At 40.1% G+C, this 17,017-nt stretch overlaps 1 protein-coding gene and 1 long non-coding RNA gene across 7 annotated transcripts in view; one reads left to right on the top strand and one right to left on the bottom strand.

The window, feature by feature from the left end:
- Positions 1-6,498, bottom strand: part of LOC143830208 (uncharacterized) — a 38,941-nt gene extending 32,443 nt beyond the window's left edge. The window contains exon 1 of the long non-coding RNA XR_013228382.1: positions 6,127-6,498. This is a non-coding gene — a long non-coding RNA (uncharacterized LOC143830208). The remainder of the gene's footprint in view (positions 1-6,126) is intronic.
- PHF21A (PHD finger protein 21A) overlaps positions 6,124-17,017 on the top strand; it is a 224,453-nt gene continuing 213,559 nt past the window's right edge. Inside the window, exons 1-2 of one of the 6 annotated variants that reach the window (XM_077322307.1) lie at positions 7,150-7,735; positions 8,741-8,903. The gene's annotated coding sequence lies outside the window, so the exon portion shown is untranslated. Of the gene's footprint in view, positions 6,235-7,139; positions 7,736-8,740; positions 8,904-17,017 lie in introns of those variants that run through there. The other 5 variants (XM_077322306.1, XM_077322311.1, XM_077322310.1 and 2 more) reach the window with 5 other exon arrangements.

The following is a 17,017-nucleotide window of genomic DNA, read 5'->3' as shown; positions in this document are numbered from 1 at the left end:
ACAGCAGTACAGGAACAAGTGCACACGCTAGCAATGCTAGTCCCAAAGCAACATCAGGGTTATAAACTCCAAAAACTGCTTCTGTGCATTTTAAACAACTCTGCTGGGCAAAACCCCAAATGGCTGCTTTCCAGTTTTCTGTGCTCATGTCTTCCAGGGCAAAACCCGTTCCCAGACCCATCCTGGAATGTGGTTTTTATGTTCATTACAGGTGCTTAGAACAACCAACTGCCCGTTGCCCCTGCCCTGAACAAATACATTATAAGACAGCCTGGAATGAAGACCCCATCGTACAATAACAGGCAACATGACTTGTAACAATGTGTTAGGAAACAACCTAGAAATAAAAGATTAGGCCAAATATAGCAAATTTCCATCAGCCTGATCTTCAAAGATTCTTAGCTGCCACAATATGTGCTGATGGCCATGGACATTAAAAATGCCAAGCAGCACTTCAAGTTGTGAGGGCTTTATGCATAAGTAGAACTTCTTATGCAGCAAACAGAAAGACACCTGCAGCCCTATTCTAACTATATTTTTCACAGATGCAAGCATCATTTGATAACATGGTCTCTGGATCACAAAGCTTATGCCAGAATATCTTCACTAAACTTAAGAAGCCACAAGACTCTCTGCTTCTTTGGCTACAGAAGCTACCCCTCTGGAATTGAAATCAATGATACATTTCCAAGTGTGCTTAGGATTGCAGCCGTACTGGTTACCAGTGGGAATTGCCACCTAATTATCTTACACTGCAGCCTTAGTTTTCTCATTTCAGAGTATGTGAGCATGCTGCCTGACCCTACAGATGTTTTCTTGGGAGTAGAGTTCAGTGTGACTTACTCTCAAGCATGCATGTTTAAAATTGCTTTTTTTTAAAGATGATGCAATCTTTGAGTTTCTTTAAGAAATGCACAATGAATAAATTAAATCCAAATAAAGTGGATTTAAGTTGTGGCCTTAGAAAATTCCATCCCAAGCAAAACTCACTGCAACATGATCAACACAATAAGACATTATTTTTGTACATGCACTGACTTCATGGGCACACATCAACATTGCTTGGCAGCCTGAAAGAAGGGGACTGTTATCTGATAAATGGACATTTCCCATCCAGTTCATTTTTATTGATTTTGTCATCCTAAAAAATAAGTTCTTATATTTTGTTTATGTTATTGGCTGCTTTGTGTATTTTGCATTTTATATTGATAAAATGTATGAAAAAAATTAGACCTCTGAGGAAGACCCAAAGTGGGTCAAAATGCATCAAGCCTAAGGCCTAAGATGTTATGGTACATAAGATAATTTTTCAGTAATGGCCTATGGGCTTTGCATATGTTTTTAGCCTTATATTTTTTTACAAAAAGCTGTGCACAATAAACGTTTATATAACTTTATAACCTATTGTCTACGTTGCAGTGACACCCAACCTTTCAGGTCCTAGCTAATTCCAGTAAGGTTTTGTTGTTGTTGTTGTTTTGTTCCATGTAATATTTCTCCTCCCTGGTTCTTTGTATAAGATATGGTACCAGATAGATAAGTGTAAAAATACATATTTTATTTTATTGAAAGGAAAAAAAATGGTAACATCCATCCTGAGCTATTTATTTTTATTTTCAATGGTCAGAATTAAATAATAGAAAACAGAAAAAAGACATGCAAGAAACCTGTGTCTGGATGAATCACTCCCAGGGCCTGGGTGGTGTTGGGGCACACCAGCTGGCTCAGCCAGAAATAAACATGGTTAAGCTGAAGGAAACATCAGAATGTGACCTGAAGAGATTCTGGCCACCCAAAGTTCCTGTGGGTCAGAAGCAAGAGGGAGGGATCCCAAGGAAGCAGCAGAAGGGTAATGTAGGCCAGAAGAAAGTGATAACCCATGAAAGGGCCAGATGGTTGTTGATGGGACAGCACACACATCGCCAGCTTCGTGTTGGTTAACAGTGGTGGCTTCTAATTTGGAGAACTGGGTTTGATTCCCTACTTCTCCTCCACTTGCTGCCAACTGAGTGACCTTAGGTCAGTCATAGTTCTCTCAGGGCTGTTCTCACAGAGCAGTTCTCTTAGAGCTCAGCTCCCCTTCTACCTCACAGGGTGTATGTTGTGAGGAGAAGAAAGGAAGGCAATTGTAAGCCACCTTGACACTCCTTTAGACAGTGAAAAGCAGAGTACCAAAAACCAGCTCTTCTTCTCTGAAGGAGATGTGGCCAGATTCACTGTGGGTCCCAGGGAACAGGGTGGCTGAAACACTCAGGCTGAAAACCTCAGAAGCCAGTTAGGCAGTGGCTTAGGGAAAGCCGGCTGGAACAAGGAGCACTGTAGTTCTGCACAGTCCTCTAAACCAGCCATTCTCAACCTTTTTGGGGCCATGGCCCTTTTAGGAACTCTTCTCAGGTTCCAGGGCCCCCATCCATCAAGGACACAACACAACAAGAACAGATAGAAAAATCATTTATTATTGAACACCAAGAAAACATGACCATTCCGACATTCTGGAAAAAGTTTTTAAAAGACTGTATGAAATTAAAGTTTAAAACATTTGACCTGGAGAAGCATGTGCATTCATTTTTTTTCTTGAATGCATTAATTCAAGCACACAAAAGAACTGATTACATTATTTCTTTTTCTTTCCCTTGATGAAGGCTGGATGTTCTAGCAATTACTGATACAATATGTGACAATAAGGGTATTTCATTGGCTATCAGGGCCCCTTTGGACTACCCTTCTCATGTTTTCCAGTCTGGGGCCCCCTTCAAATGTGCTAAGGCCTCCCAGGAGGCCATATGGCCTCTGTTGAGAATGGCTGCTCTGAACACGCAGGCAACACATTTTGGAGACTCCTAGTGGCCATCCAGTAACAAGACAACTGGGACACAAGAGATTTGAGGAAACACAAGCAGAAGAACTGTATAGCCAAACACATGCTGGGTACAGAGGTTGAGGCTGAATTTGGGAAACCCTTCTGAACATCTCTTTCCATGAAAACTCTATGAAGTTACTATAAATTGGATGTAACTTGACGGGGGGGGGAGCAGCATGAAAATAGGCAGCTGAAGCTTTTCTTGGTGTGAGGGTAAATTATACTCTATTAAGTCTCTGTTAAAGGGACAGGTTTCCTGTTGTCAACTTAGCACTAAACCACAGAGTTTTCTTCTTTTCTTTTAACTAATACTTGGCTGCCATCAATATTCTGTCCCTTTTGGTTAATTTACAGTTACATTTTTCTGCATGCATGGGGAGTCCCTCCAGTATGTGGAGAACACTATCTAGTCTGGGGAGGGCCCTGTGGTAGGGCTTTATTTTGCCAAAAAGGGGCTAGTCATTCTACTACTAGTTATAGTGAGGATGATTTACCACTAAATAGTATGCAAGATACAAGGCATATACTATGTTGGGTAACTGATACTTTTAAGATCTAGGACTACATCTGGATTCACTGGGTAGTTAGTCTGTAATATGTTACAAATATTGCAAAGCAACCTCTTAAGGATAAAGTTCTCATAGACCTCCCATCATTTAAACACTTATAGAAATTCTGTAATTATAACATTAGTATTGCTATCAATTTCCTACCATCACCTACTCATCATGACTGCATTATACAGGCCTTGTTGTTTCAGAACTTAGTAATAAGTTCATTTTGGCTTCTTGCAACATCTACAGTAAATACACGCCAGCAATAAACTTGCAAAAATTTGCTACTATGATACTACTGTATATACAATGTTACTCTGTTTTCTGAAGAGTAGATTTCTCAGGTATCACAGCTCAGAATGTATAGTTTCCCAAAATGATGTGAGTAGTCTTCCAATCACTATCACTAATAATAATAATGAGCCTTCAGTATTAGGCAGGCCTTATATGAATTATGCATATATATGTCAGGGATCACAAAGATGGATTTGTCTAGTCCCCTTCTCCCTGTAGCTCCTCTTCCCATTCATAAAGCTGTTCTTGAATGTTGGGGAGCGGGAGAGCCTCTAGATGTGACATAAAAGACCTCTGTTGCCTTCATCCTATAGCTGCATTGTCTCATGGGGTCTTGATGGATGCTACCTATTGGCATATTTGTCTAGAAACTGAACATCACTAGAATAGATTTATTCAAACAGTATCATAGGTTGTGACAATATGTAGTCTCAAATACCCAACATTTTAAGGGTGACTCTATCAGGAAGTTGCTGAGCTTTATATGCAGGTTTGGGTTAGTTCACTAAAGAAAATTTACCTCAAGAGATTTATGTACACTATTCAGCTCACTTCTTTAACTGATGGGACAGGCTATATCTACTTTAACTGTACCATTTGCTCTTCTGACTGGATTTTTACACATCTGTATTCTGTAATATAACACATCCTTAACTTGGAAAACAGTATCTTCTGCCATCTTGGTGCAAACATGCTTCACCACTGTCCCACTCTTCTGTGGTTTGGTAGTCTGTATGTGCCAAACCTACTGAATGTAGCTCTTCATGCAGTTCTTGATGTTACTGGTGACTCACAAAAGCTTATTAAAATACTAATATTGCCCATGCTAATTTGTTTATAAAATGGGGAAACCAGGTCAGCGGGTCATAATAACCCAACCCTCACTAGGGGACATACTTTAGTGGGTACAGCAAGAGAGGTCAGTGGATTTAGGTGTTATTTTAGACCTCAACCATAGGCCCAGCAGAACAAATCCATCTTACAAGCCCTGCAGAACTGTTTAAGGTATTGCAGAGCTCTGATCTCATTTGGCAGAGTATTCCACCAGGTTGGTGGAAGCCAGATTAATCTCCTTGGGGCCAGGGATCCAATAAATTGACTGTAAATTCTTTAAAACTTCTTGCTGTGGCTTTTCAGCATTCTAAAATCATAAAACTAGTTCATATGACAAGTTAACCATAACTATTAAAAACAATAGAATGGAATTTTAGGAGCAACTATCTTAAAGGCCGCTGATTTCTTTTTACTGTATTGTAACCACTATATTGAGCTCTACCAATTAGTTAAAATGGGCCCCTAAGCATATAATTCAAAATGTGCTACCCCAGTTTAAAATTATATTTATTAAATAGTAAACTACACGAAAACGTTACAAAACATACATATTTATGCATTGTTATCTGTAATATGTAAAATTGGAACCACTTTACTGTATCAAATTGCGCATATAAATTATACCTTCAAGTTCAAACATTCAATTAATTTTTAAACGGCATGCATTTAGAGACAATTGAGGGATGGGTTTTCTATTCTTCATGGAATCCATGAACAAAAACTGAACTACTAAATATAACATTTTAAATAAATCCAGTTTTTTAATGGGATCAGGGAGGAAAATAATACTAGTACAAGAAAAGAAACGAGAACTCGTCCTATAGCTGCATAAATATATACTTCAATTCTGGATTGAACTATACAGCTGTATTTGGAGCTAGGATTCATGTTATAATCTGTCCCTCTTATTTTGCTTTGGCACCTTAGCGAACTACCTTTGAAGATAGATTGAGGTGGAGTACCTATGTGGGTCTAAAGCAACAGAATGGACTTTGAGTTCAGTGGTACCTTTAAGACCAACAATGTTTCAGTCAAGATCTAAACTTTCCCTGTGAAAACACACTTCTTCAGATATATTGAAATAGAAGTTACCGGTTCATATATATAGGCAGAGGATGAGCAGCAAAGTAGCATGCAACATAATGAAGATGTTTAACGACCCTGTTGTTGGAGGATAACAATGGGGTCTGTTATTACCCACAGCATTCCACAATTAAGGTGGTTATATTTACACATTACTCTAGAATGTTGACATATTTGTTCACCTATGTTTCCCTCCGGAATTAAATCCAAACAAGTGACCATTTAAACTAAGCTTGTTCTTCCTCACTGGTCCTTGCATCTGTTAAACACCTACATTAGGATGTCTGTTCATTGGCTCCTCACCCTCTGCCTTTATATATGGAGTGACAACTTCCATTTCAATACATCTGAGGAAGTGTGCGTGCATAGAAAACCTGATACCTTGAATAAAACTTTGTTGGTCGTAAAGGTGCTCCTGGACTCGAATTTTGTTCTGTTACCTCGCATTGGTTTGAAATGACGCTTCCGATCCCGCCCCCTGGTTTAATTTCTAGCACGCACCTTTGACATACAGTAAGTTCCATTCTTTTTAGCGGTGGGGACATTTCCACTACGTAGGTTTCGGGCTGAAGTCCCGCGGCCAAGAAAGCTCTTCTTATCGTGAGGATGGTATGTATAGTTATTTTGGTTCCCCCCCCCGCTTGCTGCCCTGTTGCATCAACTTCCTGTGCAAAGCTCCTCGCTTTGGGATGATGATGATTCTTGTTCTCTCTCACACCCCTTTCCCTCCTCCGGTATGTCAGCTTCCTGTGCAAAATCCCGTACGTTAGGCGAAGGATGCTTGTGTGGCGGCTGCTTTGGTGCATTCAACTTCCTGTGCAAAGCCCCTTGCATTGGGGCGATTATTCATGCTTCTACTCCTGCCTTTGGTGCATCAACTTCCTGTGCAGAATCTTTTGCAAATGGGGGGGGGGAGGAGGGGAAATGTTTATCCGACTACTAAGTGTTGGGGGGGGGGGGGCGATTGCCCTGGTGCACTAGCTTCCTGTGCAGAATCCCTCGCACTTGGGGCGGGGTGGGTGGGGGGGGGGAGGGGGGAGCGACGGAGGATGCTTGGCCGTGTTTCTCCTCATTCCTCGGTGTATCCGCTTCCTGCGCAGAGCCTCTCGCAATGGGGAAGGGGAAAAGGAGATGCTCGCGCTTCTGGTCTCCTCTCGCGGCCGCCACTGCCTGCCCTGGTGCATGATCCCTCCCCCGCCGCCGCTACTGCTGCTCTACTAGAGTTTGCTGCCCTACTTCACTCTACTTTAGTTTCACTCACTTTACATCCGGGTTTTTTCCCTAGGCAATGGGTGCCGCAGCACAGCCCGTTCCTTAGGCAAAGGGAAATAAATTCGCTGCACCGACACGTCAAGTAGTCCCTCAGGAGAAGCCTTGAGGCGCCCCCTCCTCTCCGCCAGGAGGCCGGCCACCCCCTCCTTCCTCATTCACAGGGAGAGAGGGTGGGGAGCCCGGGTGGAGGGGGGGGAGCCCGCCTCCCTTTTAGCTTTTGTCCCTCCCAGTCTCCTCCTCCTCCTCTCCTTCTCCGCTCCGAAGAGCGGCCGGAGTAGCAGTGCGAGCGAGAGGAGTTGTGTCGGGCCCGCGCAGCCCGCGCGTCGAGAGCGCGCGCCTCAGGCAGGCCAGGCATAGCCAAGCCAAGCGAAGGGAGGCCGGTGGCGGAGTGATCCAGGCGTGCGGTGCTGCGGCCGGGCCGGGTGAATGGGATTGAAGAAGAGTTCAGCTTCTCGGCTTGTTTTTGTGTCACAGTTTCTCTTCTCCTGCGCCTCTTCTGCTGCGTTCCTTTCTTCCTGCCCGTCCCCTCCTCTCGCTGCAGGAGGAGCCCCCAGGGCCAGGGGAAGGAAAAGGACCCCTCAGAGGAGAGGGAGAAGAGGAGTGGAGGAGGAGGAGGAGGAAAGGGAGCAACCAACCAACCATCTTCCACTCCCAGCTTAGATTAAAGAAAGTGAGAGGAGGAGGAGGAGAGAGGAGCCAAGAAGAGGGGGACAGGGAGGCCCAGAGGAGCAGCTGCACCACCTTCTCCCTATGAAGAGGAGTCCTTCCCCCTCAAAGAGAGGTCCTGCCAGGGGGACCCCAGCCAGACATCAGCAGCAACATCACCACCACCAGCAGGGTGTAGTATCCCACCTTTTGGATTCTCTCCTCCTCCACCACCTCCCTGTTTTCTCTTTCTGTTCTCTCTTCTCTCTCTCTCTCTCTCTTTTTCTCCTCCCTTCCCCTTTGAGTAGGGTTAGTCCTCCCCCCTCCCGTTCTGTCTCAGGGAGTTTATTGGGGAAGATTTTTTTTTAAAGGATGGATAGGTGGGAGGTGCAGTCCACCATGTAAGACTCCTGAGCCAACTTGGAGATAAGGAGAAACAACTTCAGTTTAATTCTCCCCACCCTAATCTGTGTAGCCCAGGGATGCGGGGAAGGGGGCATGTTCTTTCTGTCACCTGTAAGGATTGAAGTAAGTTTATGAGAGGAGGAGGGAGTGGTGGAACGGGAGGGGGTAAGTGACACATTGGAGGTAGGTGGGGGGGGTGAAAGAGATGACACATTTGAATAGAGGGGAGGAGAGAAAGATTTCTCCCATCCCTTCTGGTTTTCCTCAGGATTATTTTTTTCCAGGCCATTTTTTCCTCTTGGGTTGATTTTTCTCCCGTAATGCTGCTGGGGAAGTTTTATTATCTTAGAAATGATGCTGCTTTGATGATTGAGGATTCGTAGTAAAGCTGCTGCTGCGGCGGTTTTTTCCCTCCCCCTTCTTCCCTTTGCCTTTAATTTGTCTTGGTGGCCCGAGTAGTGCTGGGAAAAATTCCGTTTCTTCAGCAACTTGTTATTCTGAAGTCTCTGTTGCCCCTCTCACCCTGGGGCAGCCCTTTCTGCACAGATATAAAGCTCAGTGCAAGGACACCTTTGGGATTTCACACTCCTACTCTGGCACATGTTTGCACTGGAGATGCATCCCCCTTCAGATTCCTGTGTGTGCGATGTAGGAGGAGTGGGATTGTATGTGGGATGCCATTTAGTCTAGTCCCGTTGTGCATGCGGATCTCGTTACTTTTCTCTGTTTGCTTCTTTGTTATTCTGAGCCTTGCTACAGATGGGATTCTTTTTCTCCTTGACCACGTTTGCAGAATGGTTGATGCTTCAGGACTGCACAGTTAGACTTTTTATTGTTGTGATTTGGATCAACACCATTCCCTCAGCTGTCGCAGAATGTAGCTTGCACTGGTTGGGATACAACTATACATTTACAGGGAGTGCTTTTTTGAAATTGGAGTGGGGAGATGTAGCAAGGTGATTATTTTGATGTGTGAGAGAATGCCATTTCATGGGAGTTACATTCTGTAATAGTCTTTGTTTTAAATGTTTAACTAGGTTTTACAGACTTATTTGTAAATATAAGTCATTCTATTTAACATGGTTAAGCCATGGGGTTATGTTTTTTCATGTTATGTATTATATGTGATAAACTCCCCCTCTGTATGATTTGTAAACTTATCCTTTTAAAAGTTATCAATTTTTAATTTGTCTGTGTTCAGGCCTATGTACCTGACAATGCACTTTGCTTTATTTACTGGGTTGAGTAGGGGTAAAACTCTGTATGGTAATTTTGGGTAATAGGTCTGTAGTTTGAGGTAGGCCAGTTTTGAAATAGTAGTGTTAACAAAACTTTATTCACTGATGGATATTGGGCCCAATATCATGTACATTTGATTGTGTCAATCACAGCAAGCCTGTTATGTTTTAGGAGGAGCTGTTCATCTCTACATAGTGGAAAACCTTGGCAAGAAAGTAAAGGGTAGAAACTATGAAGAAGGCATTGCTAACACTACTCTTAGAATATCAAAACTTCTGTATTAACAGAATATCGTAGACAAAAACTTTTAACAAATACTGTAGAGTCTAAAGTATGTTTACCCTGAAGTCAGTTTCACTGAGTTCACTAAGGCTTTCTAAAAACATTGTTTAGTGTTGCAGTCTAACTTACAAATAAACTGCTCTGAGGTCAAAATGTTTTACAGTAGCAGCCAAATATTAATGCCTCTTGTTTTTTTAAATAAATTTTATAAATAAAATGTAAACTAGCTAATGTATCATTTGTTTTGCAATACTTAGATGTTTAGTTTCACTTCGTGGGCAACTTAATTTCTTGTATTTCCATGTAGCACTCACCAAAATCTGAGTGTCTTTAGTTCCCTGTAAAACCAGGGAATGATTAAGTTTTAATTATACCCCATGAAAAGTAAAATGAAGAGCTGAGTTTGAGTATTTTATTTAAATATAACATATTTGGGATGGAAGAAGCTGAGGGTCAGTATTATAAATCACTTTATGATCTCATTGAAAATGTGAGGTTACTTTAGGCAACCTTGTTGATTCCGAACCTTGACAGTACATGCTATTGAACAATCATACTTTTGAACAACTTTCTACTTTAGGTTTAATGTCTTTAAAAGCTCTCCACTTTCATTTTTAATTATTTTATTAAGTATACTGGTACTAATATTTAATAGGAGTTCTGAGATTAAAAAACAAAAATCACTATTGTGTTCCTTGAACAAATTTGTAGAATGAACAATACAGCGTTATTAGTTTTTGTAGTACTTAGTAAGTAAGCCCAATTGATTAAGTTTTAGAAGGATTGTGGGCAGAATTTTGAGTACTATTTTATGGCACTCAATGCTGTGATTTGAGAATACCTAAAATAAATATGTTACTCTTAAATCTAATATTGAGACACCTTTTATTAATTTAGCTACAGTTCTCTGAAATGAAAAACTTGGATGTGTTTAGTTCTGCTCCATAACAATAAATGCATAGCCTGTTAAGAGTGAGAAACATATTGTAGTACTTGGAGAGACTGGTCATTTCCCATTTTAAAAAATCTTATGGTTTTTGTTCTTGGTGGTTGGTATAGTAACTTCTGTAAATTTAAGTAGTTAGTTATAGGAGAGTTTATGGGAAAATAAGGGGCAAAGTCCTCCCTTATACTACCTGGCAAATGTACCAGATGTTAGGAGAATGGCTTGTTTTAGGAAATTGTCAGCTGGAGGTCTGTTGAATTTCACGACCTGTGTACTCTGGTCTACAAATCAGAGTATCAACAAATCAGAAGCCCCCTTACATTTCTCCTCCTTTATTTAAGGCAGGGGTAGTCAAACTGCAGCCCTCCATATGTCCATGGACTACAATTCCCATGAGCCCCTGCTTAAATAAAGGCTCTACAATTCCCATGAGCCCCATGTTGGCAGGGGCTCATGGGAATTGTGGTCCATGGACATCTGGAGGGCTGCAGTTTGACTACCCCTGATTTACGTTGTGTACTGCCAGTAAGATTACGCATACATGGAGGAATGTTTTTGCATCATAAACATAAAGGCTAGGAGCAGTGCTGAGGCATGTTTTCTAGATAATATTGGAAAGAATGATCAAATGCATGGGCTGATATTGTCCTGTTTCTCTCTTCAATTGTGTCTATATATATATATATATATATATATATATATATATATATATATATATATATATATATGAATTTTCCATATAATCCATAGTTTTTGAATTTGAGGTAAACTATTTGAGCCTGGGTCCATAGAGTTACCAACTACCTGGAAGGGGGGAAAGTTGTCCGTTTTATAGATTCTTAACAGAATGTTATTCACCAGGTGGTATTGTTTATCTCTCTGAAAAACTTCAGCTGCCCAGTTTCACATGTTAAACTTTTTCTCCAAGCCCACTGGCAATTGCAGTTTAAGTTTAATTTCATCATATTTCTCTCTCTTTGATTTCAGTGAGAGGGATCTGAGCACACGCCGAACATCTCCTTTTAAATAAGTGGATTCTTTTAAAAGATTAATCCTATGCATATTTGCTTGAACATAAGGATATTTATGTTCTATAAGGTCTACTTCCAAGAGAGCATGCATAGGACTTTTCACTGTAATCTTTTGAATTCACTTGGTTTAGTCTGCAGGAACTCTACCTAGGATTGCACTTCGTCACACTTAAGTTCTGTGTACTAATACAAAGTTACTCTGTTAATACTGTTTCAATTTATGCAGTGGGAAAACAATTGTAGTAGCTACTAAGAGTTCCTATGAAATGGTTGTACTCCCTGCCATGGTAAAACACTAATGGGAACTCTCTTTGCCACAGACATTTCTTGATGAATCTCAAGTTTTAAGGGATACTTCATTGTACAGACCTGGAGGGGAGGGAGGGAAGCGAAGAGTTCGAATTACTACATAGAGAATTATTTTGAAGACATCTCCCCCTGAAAACTCTTAAATTAAAATGAAACTACTTTCCACCATTGAGTGCAGTTGCTAGTTCACAGCAGTTGTCTAAATTGTACTTTGGCAATTACTTTTCTGCTGATGGTTTTTGAAGTATGTGTGCCATTTTAAAATCTTACCCAGAATTTCCTCTATTGTTGTCTTCTGCCAGTGTTTAAATACTTTTTTGTTTGGCATTTCCTTACTAACTCTTATTAACTCTCCTTCTTGGCTGTGTCATTATGTGTTTGTTTAAAATACATTAATGTACTCTATTTGTTTTTAAACATTCTTTTAAATGTTTTAAATGTTCACAGCTTTGGGGCTCTGAACTGGGTGGAAAGGTGGCATAGAAATTGTTAAAATAAATATAGAAAAATAGAAAAGCAGTTCAACTTTTAAAATATATATGGTTTTACATATTTCTAATATGCAGAGAACTTAACATTGAGGATATCATGACAGTACTGTGAAAATATGGTGGCAGTTGCTTTATATCGATCCCTGGGAATCTGGTCCCTACTCTTTTATTGTGGATAATACCTTTGGCCATGTACATTTTCCCCATTGTGCAAAGTGCCAAACAGTGCTAGATGATGGACTTCCCTGTAATTTGCAGTACTACATCTATATTGGAGGACAAGGAGCCAGAGTGGCTGTATAAAACCTATTTTGTGCATATGTGGTGTGATTTTGATTACTTCAGTTCTGAGGTGAGTAGTATATACATTTTTTAGGCTAAAGCTGTACCTCAGAACTTGGTACTGTATACTTCAAAGGTACATTTTAAGATATGGCTATGTATATTGATTGTAAGTAAAGCATATTGCCAATCAGCTGAATGTATTTGAGTACAGCATGTTGCAGACCATGCAGATAGCTCCTATTGTTGCTAGTGTATGTCTTGGTGCATGTATATATGAAACATAATAAGAAAGCTGGTGCATGTTTGGAAGGTGTTTCTTCAACCATGTTTAATGCCAGTTTGGTGTGGAATGAAAGATAAAGGTTCTTTAGAAAAAGAGGTTAAGTGTTCATCTATAAAGTATAGCAATGAATCAAACCAAAACGAGACTTCAAGCTCTTACAGCACAGCTTTATATGTTCAAGTCTCCTAGACATCTAAAATAAGGCCTAATGGCAATTCCAGGGGTAGAAAGTTGAATTAGAGGTGCCATTTAATAACTCATTTTCTTTATTAATGAGATCTGCATTCTGATCCAGGCCTGCTGTATCATCCAAAATTGTACCCTTCTCATGTTTAAATGATAACTGAGACCCTCAGAGTTCAAAATGTCTGTGCTTGCTTCTATGAGTAAAAGTTCCTGATCTATAGTATACAGTTAATTTAAAATATGTAATTATTTTTGTTTTCAGATACTCAAACATTGAATCTTGAATTTCATATACAATTTAAAACAATGTTATGTTATTTTCAGCAATAGTGAAGTACAGTTGGCACTGTTACTTTATTGACACAGACTAGTGGCAAACTTGCTTCAGGTTTCGGCTGTTGCTGATTTTCCCTCTTGTGATATTTTCACTATATAAATATGAGCTTTATTTATAAGTTAGTGTGGAGCTTTATATGTTTGTTGCTGTGATGATTTAAAAGGCAGACTTTTAAGAGTAAGAAAGGGGAATGGGCTTCGGTGGGTGATTGACATCTGTTACAGTTGGGACTGTCCACACCTTTGGTGGGCCTTGAAGCCAGGGGATTAACACTGAGGAAATGCTGACCTCCTTGCTCAAGAATCCCACCCACAAAACAGCAACCCATCCAATATAAATTAGCCACCTCTTTAACTTGTTTAGGAGGTGCCTTAAGTGTACAATTTCAACTTAAATTTACACAGTAACTAAATTAATTATATAAAGTTTATTATCTTGTATATTTTTTGTTATCCATCCTGAGCCACATGCGAAGGGTGGGGTATAAAAATAAATAATTATAATTATAGTGGCTGTACTTATGGGGTGAGGAGCTGACTGGTTGGTTATGAGCAGCTTTGTGTGAGAGACAGTTAGACCCATTATGCAGGGGGAGAATGGCGGCGACTAAAATCACCGATAATGCACGGTGCCGGCTGAAACCGGCCGCAGCTTCGGTGCATGCCGCCGAAAAAGCTGCGTTAGCGAAATGCGGAAGAAAGCGCAGTTTCCGGGTGACTGGGGCACAACCAGAAGCGGCGCTGGGATCGCCGCGTGCATAATCGGTTACTCTGGGTTTTGCCGCCGTCACGCCCTGTCCCGTGCATAACCGGCGTGCTTCGCGTCTTCCCCCTCCGCGTTTTCCATGTGACCCGAAATCGCCGTTTCGGCAGCCGTGCATAATGGGTCATAGTGGGGTTTTCTGTGGAGGGAAGAGATTGAATGAGCTGCTGTAGAGTGAGAAGGTGTTAGCCAAAGTGTTCTGTGTGGAAGGTGTTAGCTTAAGTAGCAAGTGAGGAAAAGAAGCCTGTGTGGTAGTTATGTGCTTAGCCTGCAAGTGAGGAAATAAGCTTTTGTCCAAGAACTTCAGCGAAACAAGAACACCTATCTGAAACCATTATGCTTATTAGACTATGTTGAACCGTTAAGCTGTTATATGCCTAAATAAGTTCTTGATTTAAGAGAAAACAACTACTTAAGAGTAAGAATTCCCTTTTGCCATAGGGCTGCCCCCACACACTGACCATTCTTTCATTCTACTATGCACAGCTGAGCCATCCTGTCCTTTGTGTCTCAAGTATAAGAATTCTAAGGCAGGCTCTGGTGGCAGCAAAAATAAGTACAGAACGCTAAGGAAGGCAAGGAGTCAGCGTAGCACATATCACCTCAAGACGACAGATGTTACATAATGGGGCAGCTGAGAAAAAGAGCAAAAATATGACACCTCTGAACTCCAAATATTATGTTTTCTCACTGTCATTCAATGATGAAAAGCTTTGTTATGACGTGTTTACTATAAAAGTCGTATCTTTTTCTTGCTTTAAATAGCTGAACTCTCCATGAATTTGGAATAGGAATTTAAAATATTTATGTTGGTTAAACAAGAAAACAATGGGAAATATTAAATATATAAGTGTTCAAATGGAGTACTAAAGAAGATGGGGCCTAGTGTGTTGAAGCTTGACGCTCTGGTAGCACTTTTTGGACTTTGTCGGTAGGCCAAGGAAAAAGCTCTGATACACAAACCTGATGGGTATCTGTTGTTTTGTTTTGGCTGCATACAGAACACAAACTGTCAGTACTTGAAGAGAAGGAGCAGTAGCAGAAAGGCATTGATTTCTTTTTTCCTTTTCACCTCCTGCTGTGTATCCAAGTATTGTGAACCATGTGCTACTCTACAGCAATGCACTTGCATGCAAATAATAGTTGATTTCCTCCATCAATTAGCAATCCAAGCCTAGTATCTTTTAAACTCAAACTTCTGAGTAATCGTAATAATTTTTTTTCTGATAAGCTGACTTATAGTAGCCATGGCAACAGCTGTCTTGGCTTTTTATGGACAGTACTGCTTGCTGCATCTGCAGGCTTCATCAATACTTCTGCCTACAGAGGGAAGTGCAATAGAATGTCTTTCCAATGGATTTAAGCAGTATTGCATTGTATACCTTTCATATCCCTAAACTTTATGGAACCTTATTTTTCTTTCCCCTTCGCCAAATGGTTGTATTAATAATGATGATTCAATCTATGATAGAATGCTGTTACAACTATTACACTTCCTAATATTGATTCTTCATTAACCATGAAGAGGTTTTTTCAGTTGAATAGTTGGGAGTATGTAGCAAGCATGTAACTTTCTTTGATAGGAACATTAAAATGGTTAGCCAAGGGGAACTTCCCTTTCACCTACTGAACTGGAATTCAACAAACACTTCTAGAAGGTTTTTTCTGAAATGTCCTTTAACTTTCAGTTATGTCCTGTGCCTTGTTTGTTACACAAAACCCAGATTCCTACCTGGTATTGATGGTGATATTTATTAGGCCAATGGTGGCACAAATCCCTAAAAAATGATTGTTGGATATTGTAGCAACATGGGCAACTGTACGCTAAAATAATTAAAATTCACATAAGCTTAAGAAACGTCTTCAGGGAGAACAGTCTGTTAAGGATGGAGGCAGTTTGTTGTGCATTAAGAGCCATAGAGAAGTTGCCTTGGACTTGGAGAACTCCATTTAATGTATAGCTTGATCTGCAAGTTGTCAATCATTTTGTATAATTGATATGAACGTGATTGATGACAAGCCCTAGCTTGCATTTTTGTGACAGTTATATAGGTTTGGAAACACAGGTCAGCTTTTTTCATATATAAAACATGAAATGGTTAAATTAAAGAAGCAATGTGTTGGGACTTGTCTTAATTGCCTTTTGATATTAGCTTTTTAGCAGAGATTTATTAATTTATTATGGGATTTATACTCCGCCCTGTCTTCAAAAACTCAGGTGGCTATGCAGATCAATTTTAAGAAAATTATTACTCTACAGAATGTTATAGGCTTCTTAAAATTGAAAGTTTCAAAACTTTGGATTCTGTCAGGCAACAGAAGTATCTATCTAACATGACTCTTGGGGCTAACAAGAATTTTAAGGTGAAAAATGCTGTAGAAATTTATCTATTGATAATGCTACACTTGAGGGCACTCATATTCTGCCTATGCGGTACCCTTTGGAGTAAGTAGAAATTGTTTTTTCTGTTTATAATATAAGTGTACTATAAACAGCTTGCTTGGATAAAAGTAAACTATTGTTGTTGTTTTGAAGTATGGTGTCTGAGAATAAAATAACTTGGTTGTATTTTTAAAATAGATGTAGCTGTGAAGTTCTGAGCAAACTGCTTAAAAGCTATCAGCTAGGCAGTTTGGAAATTCTTACAGCATATTAAATGCAAAATTTCCTAATGTTCAGGCTCAGGGGAATAGCCAGTTGAAAGCAATTACTTGTAGAACTTATCACTAATCGCTATAACCTATTTTATTTTCTCAGGGTATTATCAATTTACAGATGTTTTTATGTGTTTAAGTAATCTATGTTATGGACGGTGAACATAGTACACAGTGCTCAAATTAGAAATATAAAACTTCTGGAGATTTTGAAGTAATTTGGAGGGAAATTAAATTTGGGGGAAAAATTGAAATGCAGATAAT

The sequence above is a fragment of the Paroedura picta genome, chromosome 2, assembly GCF_049243985.1.
Source record: "Paroedura picta isolate Pp20150507F chromosome 2, Ppicta_v3.0, whole genome shotgun sequence".
Lineage (NCBI taxonomy): Eukaryota > Metazoa > Chordata > Lepidosauria > Squamata > Gekkonidae > Paroedura > Paroedura picta.
Note: the sequence above shows the minus strand (reverse complement) of the source record. Positions and strands in the feature narration are given on the sequence as shown.